The sequence below is a fragment of the Eulemur rufifrons genome, chromosome 4, assembly GCF_041146395.1.
Source record: "Eulemur rufifrons isolate Redbay chromosome 4, OSU_ERuf_1, whole genome shotgun sequence".
Lineage (NCBI taxonomy): Eukaryota > Metazoa > Chordata > Mammalia > Primates > Lemuridae > Eulemur > Eulemur rufifrons.
Genome location: NC_090986.1, coordinates 48,647,722 through 48,667,437, shown reverse-complemented (window position 1 = coordinate 48,667,437; position 19,716 = coordinate 48,647,722). Strand labels below are relative to the sequence as shown.

Below are 19,716 nucleotides of genomic sequence, written 5' to 3'. Positions count from 1 at the left end.
TAAAATTGCGCATTTCTTTTAGCACAGATTGGTTTAATTCTCTCGGTAAATATTCTTTTTGCTGATGTAATCCATGAACTATGAAAACATTTATAGTCATGTGGTGTTGAGATTTAGGCTTTAGGGAATTGCGTGAGAGTAGTAAATTTGCACTATATGACTAAATCTAATTTTTTTTCTGCTTTACAGCAAAAAGACCTTTGAATATCATGCCATATATGGCCACATTTTTTTTTCAGATTTAATGAAATGATACATATATAAATAAGAAAATATATAATATATAACTATGTAATTAATAATATCATTTTCTAGTATCTAAAACTTGTGTTTTTCAAGACACAAGTTATAAAAAAGTTTTTAAAAAAACTTTTTTTAAAATTTGCAGTTAAAAACAAAATGCTATAGATAGATATACTACAACTCCATAAATCATTTTTATAGACTCACAATAGAACAGAGCCTATTTCCTGTTAGCCACTGGTTCAAATCCAGCCCAGAGTCATAATGGAGAAGAGCTGATACTACTTTATTGCAGTTCAATGACCTTTGTGAAATTAGTTGATAGTTCAGTACATTTTTAATGAACTGATGCCAATGTCACATAAACTATAATCATAAATGCTATTAATTGCCTCTATTGCAGCATATTTCATCTTCATGCACATCTGTCTCATGAATATCATTCCTTTCTCAAAGGTTTTGAAAAGTGCCTAGGTGAGTGCCATAGAAGAGGCAAGCCAAACATGAATATTGATATTTGAAATTTTTATCTTCTTATATAAGGAAGGTCATATTACCATTTTTATTTAGTGCAGTGATTCCTCTCTCATATGCATTTAATCTTCTAGGGGATACCGATAATATAAGTATTTTCAGTTTGTTATAACATGCTCTTAAAATATCAGAATCTTTTTATGATAAAGATACTGTGAAGCACCACACTCACTGCCTGTTACACATGACTGTCAAGCAAACATAGCTTAAAACAATTTTTTTTGATTTCAATAAATTTAGGGGGCATAAGAGAAGTTTGGTTACATGGATATGTTTTATAGTCATGAAGTCTGGGCTTTAGGTGTACTTGTCACCTGAATAGTGTACATTTTACCCAATAGGTAGTTTTTCATCTCTCACCCCCTCATGGCCTCCCCATTTCTGAGTCTCCAATTGACTTACTAAAAAGTCCATAGATTTTTAAATATGTTTGGTGTTATCTCTAGAGACTTCTCTAGAGATAAAAAGACATCAAAATCTCTAGATATAAAAGAAATCAAGACATAAGAGAAAGACAATGAAATAGATGATTCTGAAATCTTTAGACAACATTTCTGTAAGTCTCATAAGGCATTAAAAAGTATATGTTCTATAGACAGAAGAAAAAGGAAAAAAATACATTTGTGATGTTTTTCTAAACATAATTAATGTTGCTTTAATTAGAATACTTTTTTCTCCTAAGAAATGCCCAAATATGCAACTCCAGTTATGCCTTAATCCAACAGTGCTTAAGGTGTGGTCAGTAGAACAATTATTTATTGAGCATCTACTATAAGCCTGGTACAAGGATTACACTGAAAATAAAAAGTAAAACATTTTTTTCCAAAATTATTTCAAATATGGCTTATTATACTCTATCTCACATAAATAATACTATGATATTTCTTTAACATTTTATACTTGAGAATAAGAAAAGGTATAAATTTAGTGAAATTTATTTGCAATGCGGTGCTGTAAGTTCAACTGATATAATGTTTAAACTACTGTGGGTTATGAAAATATTTCTGAATTAATTTGACTCAAAGATGTTTAAGTCTTAATTGACAGAATTTTGCACCATTTATCAGTCTAATGGGAGGTGGGGTTGGTGATGTATATAGACTAAGAATTGGCATGTGGATATTATGGTATGAAGCAAATTGATCAAACAAATTCATCTTTCATTTATCATCATAATGATTGATGCAAATAGAAGAATATCTGAACTGCCAAAGGTAGATGAAAGGAGAGAACCTGAATAAACTGAAATTCACAGGATTGAGGAACAGCGAACTGTTAGCAAACAGATCTGGGTGTCTTTAAGGTCTCAACAGTTCTCAGTTTGAGCTGCTGAGCACCCAGGGAGAAGCAGAACCAGACTTTCTGGCTTGGAGCGCTTTCTGTGCAGAGGCTGGCACAGGACAAGGCACTTTATCTATTTGAATGAATTCCTGGCTTTGAAAAATGGACAAAATAATACCTTTCCGGTAGGAATTGTACGGCTAAAAATAGATAAATCATTCCTGGTATATAATAGTAGACACATAATAGGTACTCAATAAAAGGTGGCTATAACTCTTGAAATTTAAAGCTACATATTTTTTTAACCTCTAGGTCTATTGACATTTGGCTGGTTTTAAAGATGTGAATCCTTCACCTCAGAAAGAAAACATATTGTTCTTTCATAAGAGAAATGTATGAACCGTAGAATTGTGTGTCTCACAATGTGCCCCTGTAGATCCTGTCAGCTGCAGGACCTTCTTTGAGGTGAAGCTGCTCTTAAGTGAAAGTGAGGGATGGGAAGATGAATAGCCTAGAATGCGTGGTTTCTCCTTGGAGAAACTAAAGAGGGAGAAGAGTTTACTTACTGCCTGTGAGAATTTTTGTATCTTGACTCATCTTCTTGGAAATAAACCCAAACTGGATTATAAATGTAGTATAACCCAGCCTGGCTGAAGGGGGACAACACATATAATCATGAGAATACTTCAGCCTCCCCAGAGTGTGGGCACTTGCATTTTCTTTTCCTAAATCTATTTCTTACTCATTCGATTTTCTCCCATGGGAAATATTATTATTATTATTATTGCCTCTGTCTGATTAATGGCTTGCATGTCACATTTGTTTACCTGATTTATCACTGACAGCTTAGATCCAGATCCCTGGCTGCCCGAAGAAAAAATAAGACGAAAAATGTAACTACTAAGGCTGCTTCATCTTATTTTCTGTCAGGGCTGCTGATGTGAATTCTGACCAGACAAAGCTTTCATTAGAGATTCTACTCTACACAAACTCAAAGTGTCTGGACGTATGGGTGTGTCCATGATCCTGCAAATAAGAACATGCCGCACTGGTAGGATTTGAGAAGCATCCCCAAAGAACCTCCACAATATTTTTTTTTTTCTTATACTTTAGTAGAAAGGCAAATGAGGGCAAATTCAAGATATGTAAGGAAGATGTACGTGTTCTTGCATCAAGCACTCTCTTTTAAGAGTCACTGAAAGAATGAGTCACCTAAGAAATCCAATCATTTCTTGAATGTTTCTCTTGTGCATGACTCACATGCAACCCTACAGTTTCAGTCTCATCAGTCTAGAGGAATTTCCATATGCAAAGATGTGGTGGCAAGTTACATTGTTTATTTGCATAAAATAGCAAAAAGGTAAGAAAAAAGTGGAATGCCTAATGGGTGATTAATACGTTATGTAATATTATACAATTCAATTTTACACAATACCTATAATTATCTTAATTAATATTGATTGATATGGAAAATATAGATACTCTGTTGTAAAAGTCAAGTCAGTAAAGATTTTGCTATGTTGAATTGCATTTTTGTTATTGTGTCTTTGTGTATGAACATATATAAACTAATTGCTTACTATGCATCTACCAAGTGTTTAAAGTGGCCCTGTTTAGTCATGTAACTATGGTATTTTATTCTTTTGACCACACTAAATTTTTCATGCAGTACCTTTGTAATAGTAAAACATAATCTAATTTTTAATTATTTATCTTCATCATTTTTGGCAACTTAGAGCTTAACTAAAGAGAATGGAAAAATATGGTATACAGTATGTTGGCTTTCACTTGAGCTTGCCAAATAATCTTTCAAGGAGGAACTATGTATTCTAGGGACCATCTGATCATCCTCTGCCACTCTAAACTTCATTCTTTACTTTCTGTACCTAGTTTTTTAATCATTGCCACTAAAGGTCATTGCCTTCTCCTCAAATAACCAATAACAACATGAATCTCACACTAAGCCAATTATTCTGTACCAGTAAGAATACGCAAGAGAAACATTCAAGCAATGATTGGGATTTCTTAGGTGACTCATTCTTTCAGTGACTCTTAAAAGACAATGCTCAATGCAAGAACATGTACATATTCCCTAGACATCTTGATTTTCCCTCATTTGCCTTTCTAATAAATTATAGGAAAAAAATACCCTGGAGATTCTTTGATGATGCTTCTCAAATTCAACCAGTGTGGCACGTTCTGACTTACAGAATCTTGAACACACTCATATGTGTACACATGGCACTGTGAGTTTGTACCACATAGAATCAAATAGACAAATTCTCTAGTTAATAACAGACATTTAAAATAATTTTCCTATTTAAAATTATAAATTGATATTATAAAAATAGAAAAAAGTGCTTTGCAATGGTTTAAATATGATTTTATTTTTAGAGAATTCTTTTAACACATTTTCAGAAAAATATTATACCTCATTCCAAATTAGTTTCCTTAACCAAGCTTAAGAAATAATGCATAATTGATTTATCTATCATTCTATTTATGTATCTATCTATAAATACACACATATATATTAATATATATATAAAAGAAACTGCTTATGATGAAGTAAAAGATAAAACTGTGGTAAAATTTTATATCTGAACTTCTTTTTGATTTATCTCAGCATAAATCCAGTGACGATTTGATTTTTTTTATCGCAAATATTTTCATATCTCTCTTCTCAAAGTAGTTAAGGAAATCATCCCAAAGAGGGTTAAAAAATATAGGGACTAGAAAGTGCATTTTAATGCAACTGTTTCTTATAATTTGAATTAGAAACATTTTGATTTTTCTTTTTTTAAAATATCATGTGTTAATTGATATTTTTAAATAACTGTCATGAATACAGTCTACAGTAAGTTTCTCAACAGCTTTTTGCCATCTAAAATCAATGCAGGCACACTTTCTCTTAATAAAATCCAGATTAAAGCAAAAACTCATTGTGGTTTAGAGAGTAAAGTAAATGGAATCCAAAAAGCAATTTATTGTTATAGTTTAATTTGTCAATACTCTGAGTACTTGCAGCCTCAACTTAAGGGTAACAAATATTAACACACAAGTACTTCTTCATGTATATTTGAAAGATGAGAATCAAAGTGATATAGCTTAAGAAACTGTTTCTGGATTTGATTTTGAGAAAGTACTAGTACCTATGAGAAAAAAATGTGCCCATCATCAAGAATAAGGAATAGTTTTGAAGGATAAATTATAAATGACTTTTTTAATGGTGATAAGTAAAATATTTTATGACCATAGAATTCTTTTATAATGAGTCATTTTATTATTTGTAACTGGTAAACTGAGTTAATTTGCTATGCTGTTTATTGGAAGTACTTATGATAAAATGGTTCCACTAATGTAAAATCTCAGTCTTTATTTTTTTAAGTTGGAAATGATTTGGGGATTTAATACTCTAATCTGTTGTGTTTTTTAGAAGAGGAACTAAGGTAAAGTGACATGTCTATATATGTTTCAAAAAGGAAATCCAACTAAAACCCACATTTTCTGATTTCCAATATAAAGCTATTAGCACTGCTCATTTATCTATTCATTTAATAAATGATTATTGAGGGCCTACTATATGCTAGACACCATTCTAGCTGTTAACACTACAACAGTGAACAAGATGAAAGCTATATGCCACAACTTTCTAAATAAGATCATATTCTAAACAGCAGAATTTCATTAAGCTATTGCCATCAGTTCTGAGGATGCTTTTGGCCAGCAGCTGTGTCACCTTTTTATAATTCTTGCAAACTCTGCAGACTTAGGGAAGGTCAGCACATGAATGGGAGACCTTCACTGTATTAATCAGCAACAACCTAGGCAGAAAAAAATAAAAGAGGGGGAGTGTCTTCTGAGTTTATGCCAAAACAATTCACAGATCTGTTGACAGCCATAAATTGAAATTTATTGCCAATTTGTGAAAATAAAAAATACAAGTGATAGAGGAGTAACGGAGCCTGTGAGAATAGGCTATTCTTGACTCAAATACAGAATAATTGTTGACTTTGCATGTCCTTGAGCAATGTTTTTCATCTAGGTTGTTACAGAAATGTTAACAACCTCATACAAGGATTGATGAAATAAAACCTAGCAAATTTTTGTGAGGAATGTATACACTTGACATTTTATGAGCTTATAATAAATATTTACTGAATGAAGATGAGTAAACCAGAATTGATGTAGGAAATCTAAAGGGAATAGAGTATAAAAGAAATATCATTGTCCATTCTTCAAAGTGCTTTCCCATGGGAAAAGTTTTCTTCTCACATCAAGAATTTTTAAGAGAGGGCTGCCCTGTTTTAGAAGTAGCAAATTGGAAACATGGTATCATTCCACTCCCTATCAGCCTTTCCTTCTTTTCTCTTTCAATGTTTACATTTTAGAATATTTGGAGACATATGGCAAGGTTCAGTTTGTGTTGAAAAAGAGATGTAACAACTTCACTTCACAAAGGTGATGAATCTAAAAGTGTCAGAAACTTTAAAATTAATTTTTTTGGATCTCTAGTTTTATCTGTGTTATATTAAAAAAAAAAAAAAAAACAAAACCTACGGTGCAGATGATAAGTGGCCATTTAAAGTCAAGCAGTATTTTCAGGGGATATAGCGGGTGTTCGTTTGCGTTATACTTACTGTTCTTTTAACCTGTTCTCTGCTGCTAAGCAACTGCTTCATTTGACAATAGAGCCATCGATTTTCATTCTAACTTATTAGTAGTCAAGTGCATGCTTAGTTTTGGAGCCTTTTTTTAATGTGTGTGGGAAACTCATATTAACATAAACTTAGCACGTTTCGTTTGTAAACGTCTTAATGTGAAATGATCAAATTAAGGATCTATATTTTTCTGAGCTTTGTAAAGTATGTGGGGTATCTCTCAGAACTCGCTATGGTAGGACTCATGTTAATGACATGTGGTGACATGGTTAATAGACTGTCATTTTATTTTTGTTTTCTTTTGATGTCAGTGATCTGAGAGAAAGTTAGGTGGCATTTATCTTCCTGTGGAAAAACAACAGGTAGCTTTAAGAAACTTGAGAGAAAAATACACTCTTTGTATTCCTTTTGGGGGTAGGCTTGGTGTTTGAATTAAAATATTTGCGACAAACATAAAACAAAAATCTTCCCTCTACATCTCTTTCCCCTATGGGACCTTAGAGAGAACAAAAAGGTTTTGAATCAATTTCCTTTTTTGGTTTGGGAATATCACCCCCACCCTTAAAACTCCTTTGGGGTCCAAGGCAAACAGAGAGGATTAAAACTTGTCTACACTGTTGGTTATTTTGCTTCTTATATTCTTACTTAGTTCCTGCTATCAGAAATGTCCTCAACCTATTTCTCATTGCCCAGTAGGAATGCAGTACATTATCTGAGCATACAAAATATAAAATGACTACATTAAACAGGAGCAGCTGTTCCTGAATCTGCAAGCTGAATTTTTATATCTATAAATTATATGTATGGAAATATGGAAAAAAACAACTCAGCAAGAGTTCTTTCCAATTTACTTTTCTAGTACAAACAAATCCCTGTGACAAAGTAAGTTACCCTTATCATATTTACAAAATCACTATAAACGATGGTTGTAGCAATTTAATTAGAAATTACACTAAATTATCACTGTTATTAAGTAAATATATAGAAGTAACTGACATAACATGCAATCTTACAAAAAAGGGACTTTTCTTTGGATAACAATGGACACTATACATGTGTGTCAGACCCGTCAATATTGATAACAAAAATAGATTCTGATTTGATGCCTAGTATTCAAGAATTTGTCTCAGCTAGCTTTTGCAGAATTAACAAAAGCAGAATTGGGAATCTTCCTAACATTTTCCTTGTTAATATTAATAATTCTCAACACACACACAAAAAAAAGACTTGTAAAATCATACTGGGCCATGTTTTTTCTTAAGTAAGTGGAAGCTTTCAGGATGTACCCCCAATTTTATCTTATTTTATAATTAACCTCAGATCATGGCCACTTGACTCAGAAAAAAGTTTAAACAAGCAGACACACACATGCACATGTGCCTTAAACTTCTCTCATGTTGCTGAACAGGCACAAGATCATAATTACCTAGTGAGAATGAAAACTAGTAATTCAAGCCTTTAGAGGACAGATGATGTTATTCCAAGTTAGAGAATGAAAACACAAACAGAATGGTTGAAGAGGTGATTGCTGTTCAAAGCCTATAAGAAATACCATTGTTGTACAATATGGTTGTTTAAAAGTCTTCATGAAGGATTGTTAATTTGCACCTAAAATGTGGTATAATCTGTTTCACCTGATCTTGTGTCACACATTGCAGTTTGATTTTATTCGTTTAACTTTTTGATCTTATTCGTGTAATCAAAAGCACATTAAAATTCTTTTTAGAAGCAGCAAAGGAGTAAGAAATTTTTTGCAATATTCCTAGCCCATGTAGTAGATATCTATCACTGACAGACCATGGATTACAATTAATTCTGAGCCATCAGTCATGTCTTTTTCAGGAAAAAAGGAAAATAGCAATGGGAATGGTGTTCCTGTAGTATTGCTTTCTAGTCTACGATTCAAGAAGACAGCCATACAACTATTAATTAGCACAGGATCCACCAAAACAGTCATGTTAAAGAAATTGATCCTCGTTGGCAGGTTAATGAGGGGAATGATACACATGGAGAAAGGGCATAGTCAGGCAGAGTCTACAGAACGTAAAGATCAGAATTACACTTACAGGATATGGGAATATGTGCATACGAGTGCAGAGCGTGATAATGACACTATTGACCAAGTACTGGATTTTCTCTACCGGGCTCTCCTATAACCATGACATATATTTGAGACATGTTTTCCACAATTGGGGAGAAGGGGAAAGCAGAAGAGGTATGGCTGTCTTTGACCATATAGAGCACACAAAAAAGAGCATCCCTGGAATTTCATCTGAAATCTTGGAATCATTGATAAGTGATATGAAGGGATATATAGTTAATGGATGGATGGATTGATAGAAATATTGATATGGGATGACTATCCACTGCAAAACTGTGTATTAATTACTACATAAAAAAGAAACATAAAAATTTATTTTCTTGCACTTATGAAAAATATTTGTATTGTGAAAGACAAGCATTTTCTAACTTGCCTTCTTTAATTTCTCTCAAAGGATGTCAAAAAGAAAAATTGCAGTTCAAAAATTGCAGTTGAAAAATTTTGATTAGGAATATGTAATATTTAAGCCAGTTTTTTATTTCAAGGTAAGTTAGAAACAAAATAATGCAACTGTTACAATATAGATATGACATATACATACATTTGCATCTGTATGTATGTGTATGTAAATACAGATGTTACAAAACTTATGCACAGACACCAATACAGAGACATACTTCACATCTTAGATCATGTAATTTTCCTATTCTTAGAGGGTGAAATTGTCAAATGTATATGAAATCTTTGCTTTACTTATTAATGTTAAAAATAAAATTCAAACTTTATTAATTGAATCTGGAAAAGTGTAAATTAATGTAGATAAATTCTGATACCACATGTTATAGTCCAAAAATAGCCTATATTTAATGGCTATATTTAAGATATAGTCTGATTACATGACCAAAAATACTTGTTTAGTAATATTTCATTAAATGTAAAATTCATCATATATAATTGTGATCATAAGCTGAGAAATACATTTTCTAAATTAACAGAAATTTTATATAACATCTATTCTATTCTTCTAAGCATCAGATACTTAATGGTCTGTATACCATAGCAGTGATACCAATATATTTTAAGAGATTTTGAAGTTTATGGTTTTGGATTGTTTTGATTATCAGCTTGCTATTATTTTGCACAGCCTCAAGGTGTCAACATTTTGCCTTTTATGATCTGATTTTATTTTTTTAAAAGTGCTAAAATATGTTAGTAGTGGTGAACAGTAGCTTTAAAAGAATTATAAAGTAATATGGTACATTTTCTTCAGTAGCTTAAAAATTATATTTGAGGACTATTACAAAAGTAGAGTTCCAAAATATTTTGAGAAATGACAATATTAAGTGTAGCTACAAATGAGGATAATTTGAAGGACAGCACTCATCTAAATGCATAATTTCTGTTCCTTAAATAAAGATCAGTCTCAATTTTATTCTCAGCTTATATGCAGGAATGTTCTTTTTTGGATCATAAATTTAGTAGTAATAGTGAAGGCAGTATGGTATGAGAAAATGAGTTGAATGGCAATGGACTTCGTAAGGGGTTTTATAGAAACCTGAGAAACAGCTTATGAAACAAGTTTTCAACATACAGATTGAACAGTAACATTTGGATATGGAAATATTACCAAGATATGTTTGAAAGTATTAATAAGCTTTAATCAATAGATTATAAAACTGATGTTCTGATAGATTGGAAGAAAATATATATTAAGCCTTTCTTGCTTTGAAAAATGTAATATGTAACTACCTACTCTGCTAGAACCAGAGCCCTTATAATGATCTTAAGAAAGCAGAGAAACCAATCCAGTTGGAATAAACATGAGTAAGATTTTAGATCTCTTTTCTCCTGGGTAGAGGATTCTTTGTTCTGAACAGTCAAAGTAGCTGGACTTTATTTCAAAAAAATCCACCTATTATTACAGATAGTCACTGTGACTTTGAGCCTGATATTTGAAACAAAAATCACTCCTACATCTCAGTGATAATCGCTACTTGCCCTGTGGCTTTTTAGTCTTTCCTTTGAAAACATTACTGAGTCACCAATCTCAGTTATTTGTGCACTGGGGATAATTTGTTCTCCCTGAATACAAATACAAAATTCAAACATATGTCAAGAACTTCTATGTCAAGAACTTCTATATGTCAAAAATTTCTGTAAATTTAGGTAGTGTCTGTAAAATACTGAGCTGTACTCAGAAAAAATGTAGTTCCTTTAGAAGGTATTTTACTCTCAAATATTATGTTCTAAATGTGGACACAGCAATCCAGAAAATAAAGATCCAAAAGTTTTAATATTTTTTGAAGATAAAAACAGAAACGCTAGTAAGTCCACTTGACTTTAAGATCTAACATGTGTGCACAAAAATGCCTTCTAAATTTTGTCTAGGGCAGAAAAGGGAAGATTTTTTCAGAATAAAACTTGTACAACATTTCCCACACCTGGAGGGAATTTACTGTATGGTACAATTTGGGCCATGCATTAAAATTTAAGAACAATAAGGCAGCACACAATTTGAAAAAAATATATTAAATTTTCAAAGTTTATATTTAGGTTCTCAAAAATCATAACTATATTATCCTATGTACATAACATTAAAAATGATGGACAAATTGCTAGCCTGGAATAACTTTTTCAATGAAATTATTATATTCAACAATTGCTTAAACTTGTGTATGTAAATAAAACCTGGCTAAAGTACAATTGGATATTTGAAACAAAATTTTCATTATCTAGGGTTTGAAAAAAATTAGAGCACAATGAATTAATGATAATGTAAGCTATGGATTATAGTAATAAAATGCATTGATATTGGTTCATCAAGTTTAACAGATACCACACTAATATAAGATACTAATAATAGAGGAGACTGTGTTCAGGAAGAGAGTGTAGTTGGAGAATTCTTTGTATTTTGTGCACAATTTTTCTGTAAACCTAAAACGTACCTAAAAATAAAGTCTATTTAAAACAAAAAGAAAAAGATTAGACAGAGTGAAGAATTAGGCAGACTTTTATGGCAGAAATCAAGGGGACTTCAGGCCCTTTTCAAGGAATTTGAATGATGATAGCACTGTTCTATATTATGCATTTTTTATTATTTCTATTTGGCAAGTGTGTGTATGTTGTATGTTAGTGATATAAATAATCATTGTCATCCTTATATTTAGCCCTGATTTGGCCATTTTAAGTCAGTCATAAAGGCTCTATATTTATATAATTACATGTATTTCAAACAATTATTTCTGCATCCACACATTTGTGATTATTGTCTATAATTGTCCTTTGCTTCTATTTTTAAATTTTTGAAACATTGTAAACTTTAGAGGTTCTTTATTAAATAGACATTTTAATTCCTGTTAATGACTTAATATGACTTAATAATAATGGCTTAAACCAGTCTCGCCATATCTAGAGACATATTTCAGAGAGTTAACTTCATGACAGTAAAATGAAATGCTCCTGAGAGAAAATAATTCTGATCTAGTCCATGTCCTTGTCTGACAGGTGGAAGAAGATAGATGATGGCACTTTGGGAATTAAGGAATTACCTTTCCTGGAATAGATCATAGACCTTAATGTTTGTAGAAGGCATCTTATCTGAGGCTTCACAGACTGATAAAGTACACAAAGAATGCAGTTCAGACATCTTGTTTTACCTCTAACTTTTTATACATATGAAAATCTAGAAGAGTTTCACCAGATCTGCCACTTGGGTGGTAACTGATCAAATAAAGCAGCTAACCAATATTATTTACTAGGAAACTCTAATAGAAACAAAGTTCTTTTAGAGCAAGGATATGATCTTAGGACACCTCCTGTTTTTCTACTCCCCAATCCCCCCATATACTCTCCTAATGTTTGTAGGACAATATTATTAGAAGAAAAAGCACAATCATGGTGTTTCTGGTGAAAGAAGAAATTGGAAATTAATAATTTGAGATATAAATCTATTTTACCGATATATATTTAAAAACTTCCAACTTAGTCTATTTAATAATTTCACCGAAAGACTTATGTTTTAACAAAATGAGTAAAAGGAAAACTATCTAAATTATGAGTCCCCATTAAATATTAGAAGGATTTGTAAATGTGAAGAATGCATGCTAAGATAGGAGAGTTTGAGATTTGTACCTTGTTTTCTAAATGTGGAGAACATATGTTAAGATCGAAATGTTTAAGATAAATAAAGAGAGTCCCTCTAGAGCTGTTAAGTCAGCTATGCAACAAAAATTGTTGATCATTTACTTTCTATCAGAAATTCTGTTAGATACTGAAGAGACTTCATTGATTAAGAATGGCACAGTCTAGCCCGGGTGTGGTGGCTCATGACTGCAGTCCTAGCACTTGGGAGGCTGAGGCAGGAGGATTGCTTGAGGGCATGAGTTTGAGACCAACCAGAGCAAGAGTGAGACCCCATCTCTACAAAAACTAGAAAAATTAATCAGGCATGGTGGTGGGCTCTGGTAGTCCCAGCTACACAGAGGCTGAGGCAGGAGGATCCCTTAAGCCTAGGAGTTAGAGGTTGCAGTTAGCTGTGATGATGCCACTGAACTCTAGCCTGGGTGACAAAGCGAGACCTTGTCTCAAAAAAAAAAAAAAAAAAAGCATGGCATAGTCTATCCATTCATAAGGCTTATAATCTAATAAACGAAATAGACTGGAACAAGTAATTATAAATAAACTACGTGTTATCAAGGACAAATTCAAAGTACAGTAGAAGTAAATAATAGAAGGACCTAACCTACTCAGGGAAATCTTCCACTAAGGGATATGACAAGTCATTTAGGACCACGTGGCTTACACTGAGAGCCTACAATTCATAGTCCCACTAACTTATATGTAAAAGTGTGAAATAATAACTCTACAGAAGCAGTCTGTAGTCCACTATGTTTGTATTTGCCTGTGGAACACAAATTCTAAATGCCCCAAATAAATTAACATTAAAGATTCTTGATGTTATTTAAACATGTTTTCCAAAGCTTCTGAGGATTTCTTGATTCTTTACTGTATCCATCTAAATACATTAAATATAAACATAGACGTAGATAATCCTGTTTACCTTTTCAGGATTTAATTATTAGGTCCCAATAATGCTGGGTGCTTAAGAACACCCAGCTTAATACACTCTGCCTTGTTTCTTGTAGGATTTCTCAGGATAGCTGGTATTTCAGCTTATTTTCTAAAGTTAGTATCAAAATCATACATAAAGAAAATTATGACCAATCATAGCTAGAAACAGAAATTTCTCAAAGGTAAGGATCATGTATTATTTGACTTGATATATCTAGCACCTAGTATCCTGCTTAGCACATGACAGGTGCTCAAAATGTTTTGAATGAAAACATATAACAATTTACATAATCACAAAGCTTTCTTTTCCTTAATGACAGTGTCAAAATGATAGAACCTGACTCAATTTTAACATAAAAACCAAATACTTATCTGCTCAACAAAAAAATACTGAAAATTCATTTGAGTTGACAGATGGGGAAAAAAAAAGTCAAGCAGATATGCTTGGCTTTTGATAATAATTAAAAAAGTATACATAAATGCAAGTGAAAATGTATTCTATAGAAGTGCTGATTGTATCAAGGGATTTTTTTCACCAATTTAATTTTGAAAGTCATTCTGCAAGTTATTTTCCTGCCTACAATGTCTTCTTCTCTGGGAACTCCAGGGACTCTGTCATGGATGACCATTGTATTATAAAAGAAAATACAGAATCACAGTCTGAATTTCAAGAATGAAAACCTCAGTTAATCCCAAATGAGTACTGCCTGACAAATGATGAAATGCAGTTTCCTGATCACAGGTGAAATCAAATAAGACACCAAATAACTGTACAGAATGAGGACTAGAGAGGACCTAAGTGTCTTCCAAAATGCATTTATTCTCACATGAGGAAAATATTTGAAATGTTAAGAATTTTATTATTTAGAATTTTATTATTTAAAATTCTTAACTTTAAAGATTCTTTTCAATGCAATGAATGCTGGAATAAGGCAATTTTGGCTAGAATATTTTTCATGTAATCTTCTTAATGTGCTTTTTCATTACATAAAGTCAATCCTTTAAAATATTTCGTTAAAACATATTTTAAAAATTGTAATATGTAAGTAAATTTAAGGCATTTTGACTGTAAAGTGATTTATCAAGGGAATATATATTGATGATAAATATTAAGGCAAATAATGCTTGGGAACAATATAGAAATCCTAAAGTTTATTATTGTAAAAGTTATTTCTTATATAAACCTTTTCTGTACGTGAATAATTGGTTGTAATGGTAATTTGTAGATACAATTTGAGACAGCAATGAAAGTAAATAATAGAAGGCTCCAACCTACGCAGAGGAGGAATGATGGTTTTTGCTGGAATCAAAAAGCATCCTAAAATGTATCTACTCCTAATTGTGTTTAATTTCATATTACAATGATTAATCAGAGTGAATGTCTTTATTTTCTGCTATTTTAACTACAAGAAATGATCTCTCCTGTTTTTATCCTATTATAAGGATCGTTACAAAAATGGGAAACAATTAACACTGGGTTTAATGCCTGAGTGCTACAGAGCTGAAGTAATTGCACTCAAGGTCTGCTAACTTTTTAATCAGGCATTTGGTTGCAAGCTGCTCGCAATTGATTCTGAGAGAACTAACACTATCGAAAGAAGAAAGCAGGTGTGCCAGGAAAGCAGGCATGTTGGCAAAACAAATGAAACATTTTAAAAGGAAAGGGGGAGGAAAAAAAAAAGCAAAACCAAAGCAAAGTGCTTGTCAGCAGGCTATTATTTTTTTGGCAGGGCCTATTACTGAACAGGGCCAGTGTGCGCACAAACATAGTGGTGGAAGCCCCACTGACCTACTGCTTTCAAAGTGTGATACTAAAGCTTAGCAGTGAGGAGCCCTGTCCATCCTCATGTTAGGGAACTGAGTTAATTAACAGAGAAGGCTTGAAATTTCCATATTCAGGAGAGTTAAGACACCATGAGAGGTTCCTGGAATTACATTCTAATTAGAAATGTTTCCTCTTTGCATTCAGGCTACTCTTTGAAAAACAAATTTGGTTAGGTACTTTGTTCTCTCTTAAAGAAAAAAAAAATCTACAGTTTTCCTCTGAAAGCTAATGATTTTTTTTTCTTTCTTTAGTAAGTGTCATTCTTCAACTGTGAAAGTGACTCCTTCTAGGCATGTTGCACACATTTAAAGGCAAATATATTGCTTAAGAGCCTGGGGGGAGGAAGTTTAAAATCCCCTCTTTTGTAGTATCTTAAAAAGGGAGGTTCTAAGAGTTAATCCTCCTGTAAAAGTACTTTACACTCATAGGAGAATATTCTGACCACAAGTGGAGGAATACTTATGAAATTCCAAGCTTGAAATTTTTTTAATGGTGTTTAGGTATACTGTTGATCTCTCTTTATACAGAAAGAGGAAACCAAATGAAAGATTTGGCTATTTACCTGGGGAATTCTAACACAGTTGGTATTATTTTCTTAAATCCCAAGAAGAAAAGAAGAGCACTTGAACATTTTAAAAAGAGTATAAAGCAGAACTAGCTCTTGAGCAGAAGAGCAAGTTAGAGCAAGAAGCACAAGAAAAAGAAAACAACGGAAATGAGTTTCCTCAGACAAAATCCTATGTACATTTTAATTATACTTGTTTGCCTAGGCCACTGGGCAATTTATATTAGAATTCATTAGGATGGCTCAGGGTTCAGGATCAGGTATACAGAGATCAATGGATCGAAAACATTATAGACAATTACATCGGTTTCTACTCCAGCTGCAAACAAGTTATAGAAGTTTCAGCTCCGTTGTGTGCATCACTTTATCTTCCAATGAGCTCTCCTTTAGCCTCTCCTACTGTAAACAGCTCTCCCTGAGTCACCACGACATCTGTTGTTTCTAGGTAAAGGGCTAATACAAATAAAAGGGAGGCACCTGGCATCTGGCCTTCTGCACACAAAGTCGCTTAATCATATGGGACTCTCACATTGCTATGATCTCCTGCATTTCAGGAAGGATGCCAAATGGAAAACAAAGAGACTGGCAGGCAAGAAGCCCCTTGGTGGCCTGGATTACGTCACAAGGATGGGCTTTGCCAGATTAACATCTCTGCTCTTTCTGACTCCAAATGTGATTTTAAACAAAGTTCTCATTCTCTGTGCAGCATTTCACAGCAATCGGAAATGGAGTATTGAAGTAGTTTTTTAGAATCCAGTAAATCTGAATGGCAGGTGTGTGTGCATGCATGTGTGAATTATTTTCCAAGAACTCCTGGAAATAGATGCCATAGTAACTTTTCCTGTCAATGGTTAAGGAAAAGGCATCCCAAACTCCTGGGCATGTTTGTGAATGTGAAGTGTCACCAGTTACATGGATTTCCTATTATCATGTTTCTATAAGCCTAATGCTTGATCTTTCAGAGCCTCCACATCAAAGAAATCTACAGTTGGCCCTCCGTATTTGGGGATTCTGCATCCATGGATTCAGCTAACTGCCGACCAAAAACATTCAGGCAAAAAAATTTACAATACAACAATAAAAATAATAGAAATAAAAAACAATGCCATATAACAACATTTATGTAGCATTTATAGGTATAAGTAATCTAGACATGATTTAAAGTACACAGGAGTATGGTGTGTAGGTTATATGCACATTCTATGCCATTTTATATCAGGAGAGTGAGCATCAGAAAATTTTGGTCTCCGCTAGGGTCCTGGAACCAATGCTCTGTGAATACTGAGGGCTGACTGTATTAATAAAACCTTGCTTTTGCTAAATTTTGATTGTTTGAATTTTTTTGTGCTAACTGGTTTGAGCTTTCTCATGTTATTTATAATCATATTTGTTTTGGAAACAACCTTATTGGATAAGTAATTTTAATAACAATACCACTCAATATATTTATTAATACAAGTATTCTAACTTAAAAATAATGAATATAATAAGAGGAAACACTATCAATTTGAGGTATGGTTAATTTGCAAGTATTTCTTACATCTATTCTAATTTCCCACAGTGAAATAAAAATACATTTATTTTAGCTTAAGAGATACCTTTGTTTTTTAAAGATTATTTATTCATTTGTTCCAGACTTAAACTATAGGATAAGCAACCCTGAAGCATTGCCATGCTCATTTATTAGTTAATTTTTTTTTTTTTTTTTGGAGACAGAGTCTTACTCTGTTGCCTAGGCTAGTGCCATGGTGTCAGCCTAGCTCACAGCAACCTCAAACTCCTGGGCTTAATCTTTCTGCCTCAGCCTCCCGAGTAGCTGGGACTACAGGCATGCACCACCATGCCCAGCTAATTTTTTCTATATATTTTTAGTTGTCCAGCTAATTTCTTTCTATTTTTAGTAGAGATGGGGGTCCCACTCTTGCTCAGGCTGGTCTCGAACTCCTGACCTTGAGCGATCCTCCCACTTAGGTTTCCCAGCATGCTAGAATTACAGGCGTTAGTCACCGTGCCCAACCTGGTTAGTTTACTTTTAATTTTCATGTCCTTCCTCAATACATACATGAATGTATGTACATATAGTAATAAATTTTATATTTTCTCTATATCATTAACATGAGTTATCTTCAGATTTAAAATGCCAAAATCATTGTGTCTCACAAGCACAATTTAAACGCTCATTTGTTTATTTACAGTGTTTTCTTAAAAATATATACATGAATTGTAGATGCAAGATGTGCCACATAATCAATGTGATAGAGTGTTATATTGTAAGTTAGTTGTTAACATTAGTTTTTATTGGTACATAAAATAACGATACTCTATAGTTTGCAATCTATGACTTTTCAGATCTGGTGAAATACTATGTTGATATCCATGAGGAGGAAAGGATTTGCACTAAGGATTTTTGAGCTTTGTTGTTTTCTTATCATTACATTGGGAGTTTTATACTTAAGATCATATTCATGAAACTCTGACTTAAAAACTAATATTTTCTTTTGGCAAAGGAGGAAATAGACTTAGATATACAGTATGTAACACATCCCACATCATATTTTATAAATGTAATTGTTAGGATCAAATTCCTTGCTTGTTGTTATTTGTATGCACTCTCTCCCTGCAAAAAAATTAAACATAACAAAAGACTCAATTATCACCAATGATGAAAAAAGTGACTAAAGTTTTAAAAAATAACTAAAACATATTCAGTGGCCAATGCAGTGTTAAATTGAGTACTCTTCCACTAGCTCCACTAGCTTATAAACACCACATAGACAGGATCATGTTTGTTTTACTATCAAATATATCTCTAGCCTTAGAACAGTGCTCAATAAGTATTGACTAAGTCAAAGAATTTCAGTCTCAAAGGCTTATTTCGTGCATGCACTAGTCATCCAAACAGAGGTGAAACATTATCCGACTTATCAGACTCAGAAATAAGTCTCACTACATTTTACATCCTTGGGGAGGACCCCTGCTCCAAGTCAGAATGACTTATGGAAAAATAACTAAGCTAAAACAGGCCCAGGAACATTTGAAAGCAGTTGAAGTTTAATGTGGTTTATTCCTCTATTTAGGATATATATTTGTGTTTGGCAAAAGCAGCAGAGAAAAGGAGGTTTGATTACCCATTAGCAGGTTTTAATTTTCTTCTCCAATTTTAAAGCACATGCATCCCACTGCATTTTTTTCTGAAAGACTTTTTAACAAATTGACTGCCATGTGAGTTGTATTTAACTCATGCTAGCTAGTTTTGAGCCCAGGGCCTCGTGAAGCAAAACCCTGTAGTTGGTTCATGAAAATCTTATCTGTTGATGTTCTTATTGTTGCAATTAATATTGACAATTTAATTCTAAAAATGTGGATTGTGTTACATATAACTTACGCACAGAAAACAATAAAAAATAACAGATTTTTCATTAAATTAGAAAGGATCATTTTGTTTTTGGAGTTTTTATTCTATTTTCATAACAAAACACCACGGCCCCAAGGAAAA

The 19,716-nt window shown here is 32.8% G+C and overlaps 1 protein-coding gene across 4 annotated transcripts in view; it reads right to left on the bottom strand.

The window, feature by feature from the left end:
- PCDH9 (protocadherin 9) overlaps nt 1-19,716 on the bottom strand; it is an 862,890-nt gene that overhangs the window by 304,851 nt on the left and 538,323 nt on the right. The window lies entirely within an intron of this gene.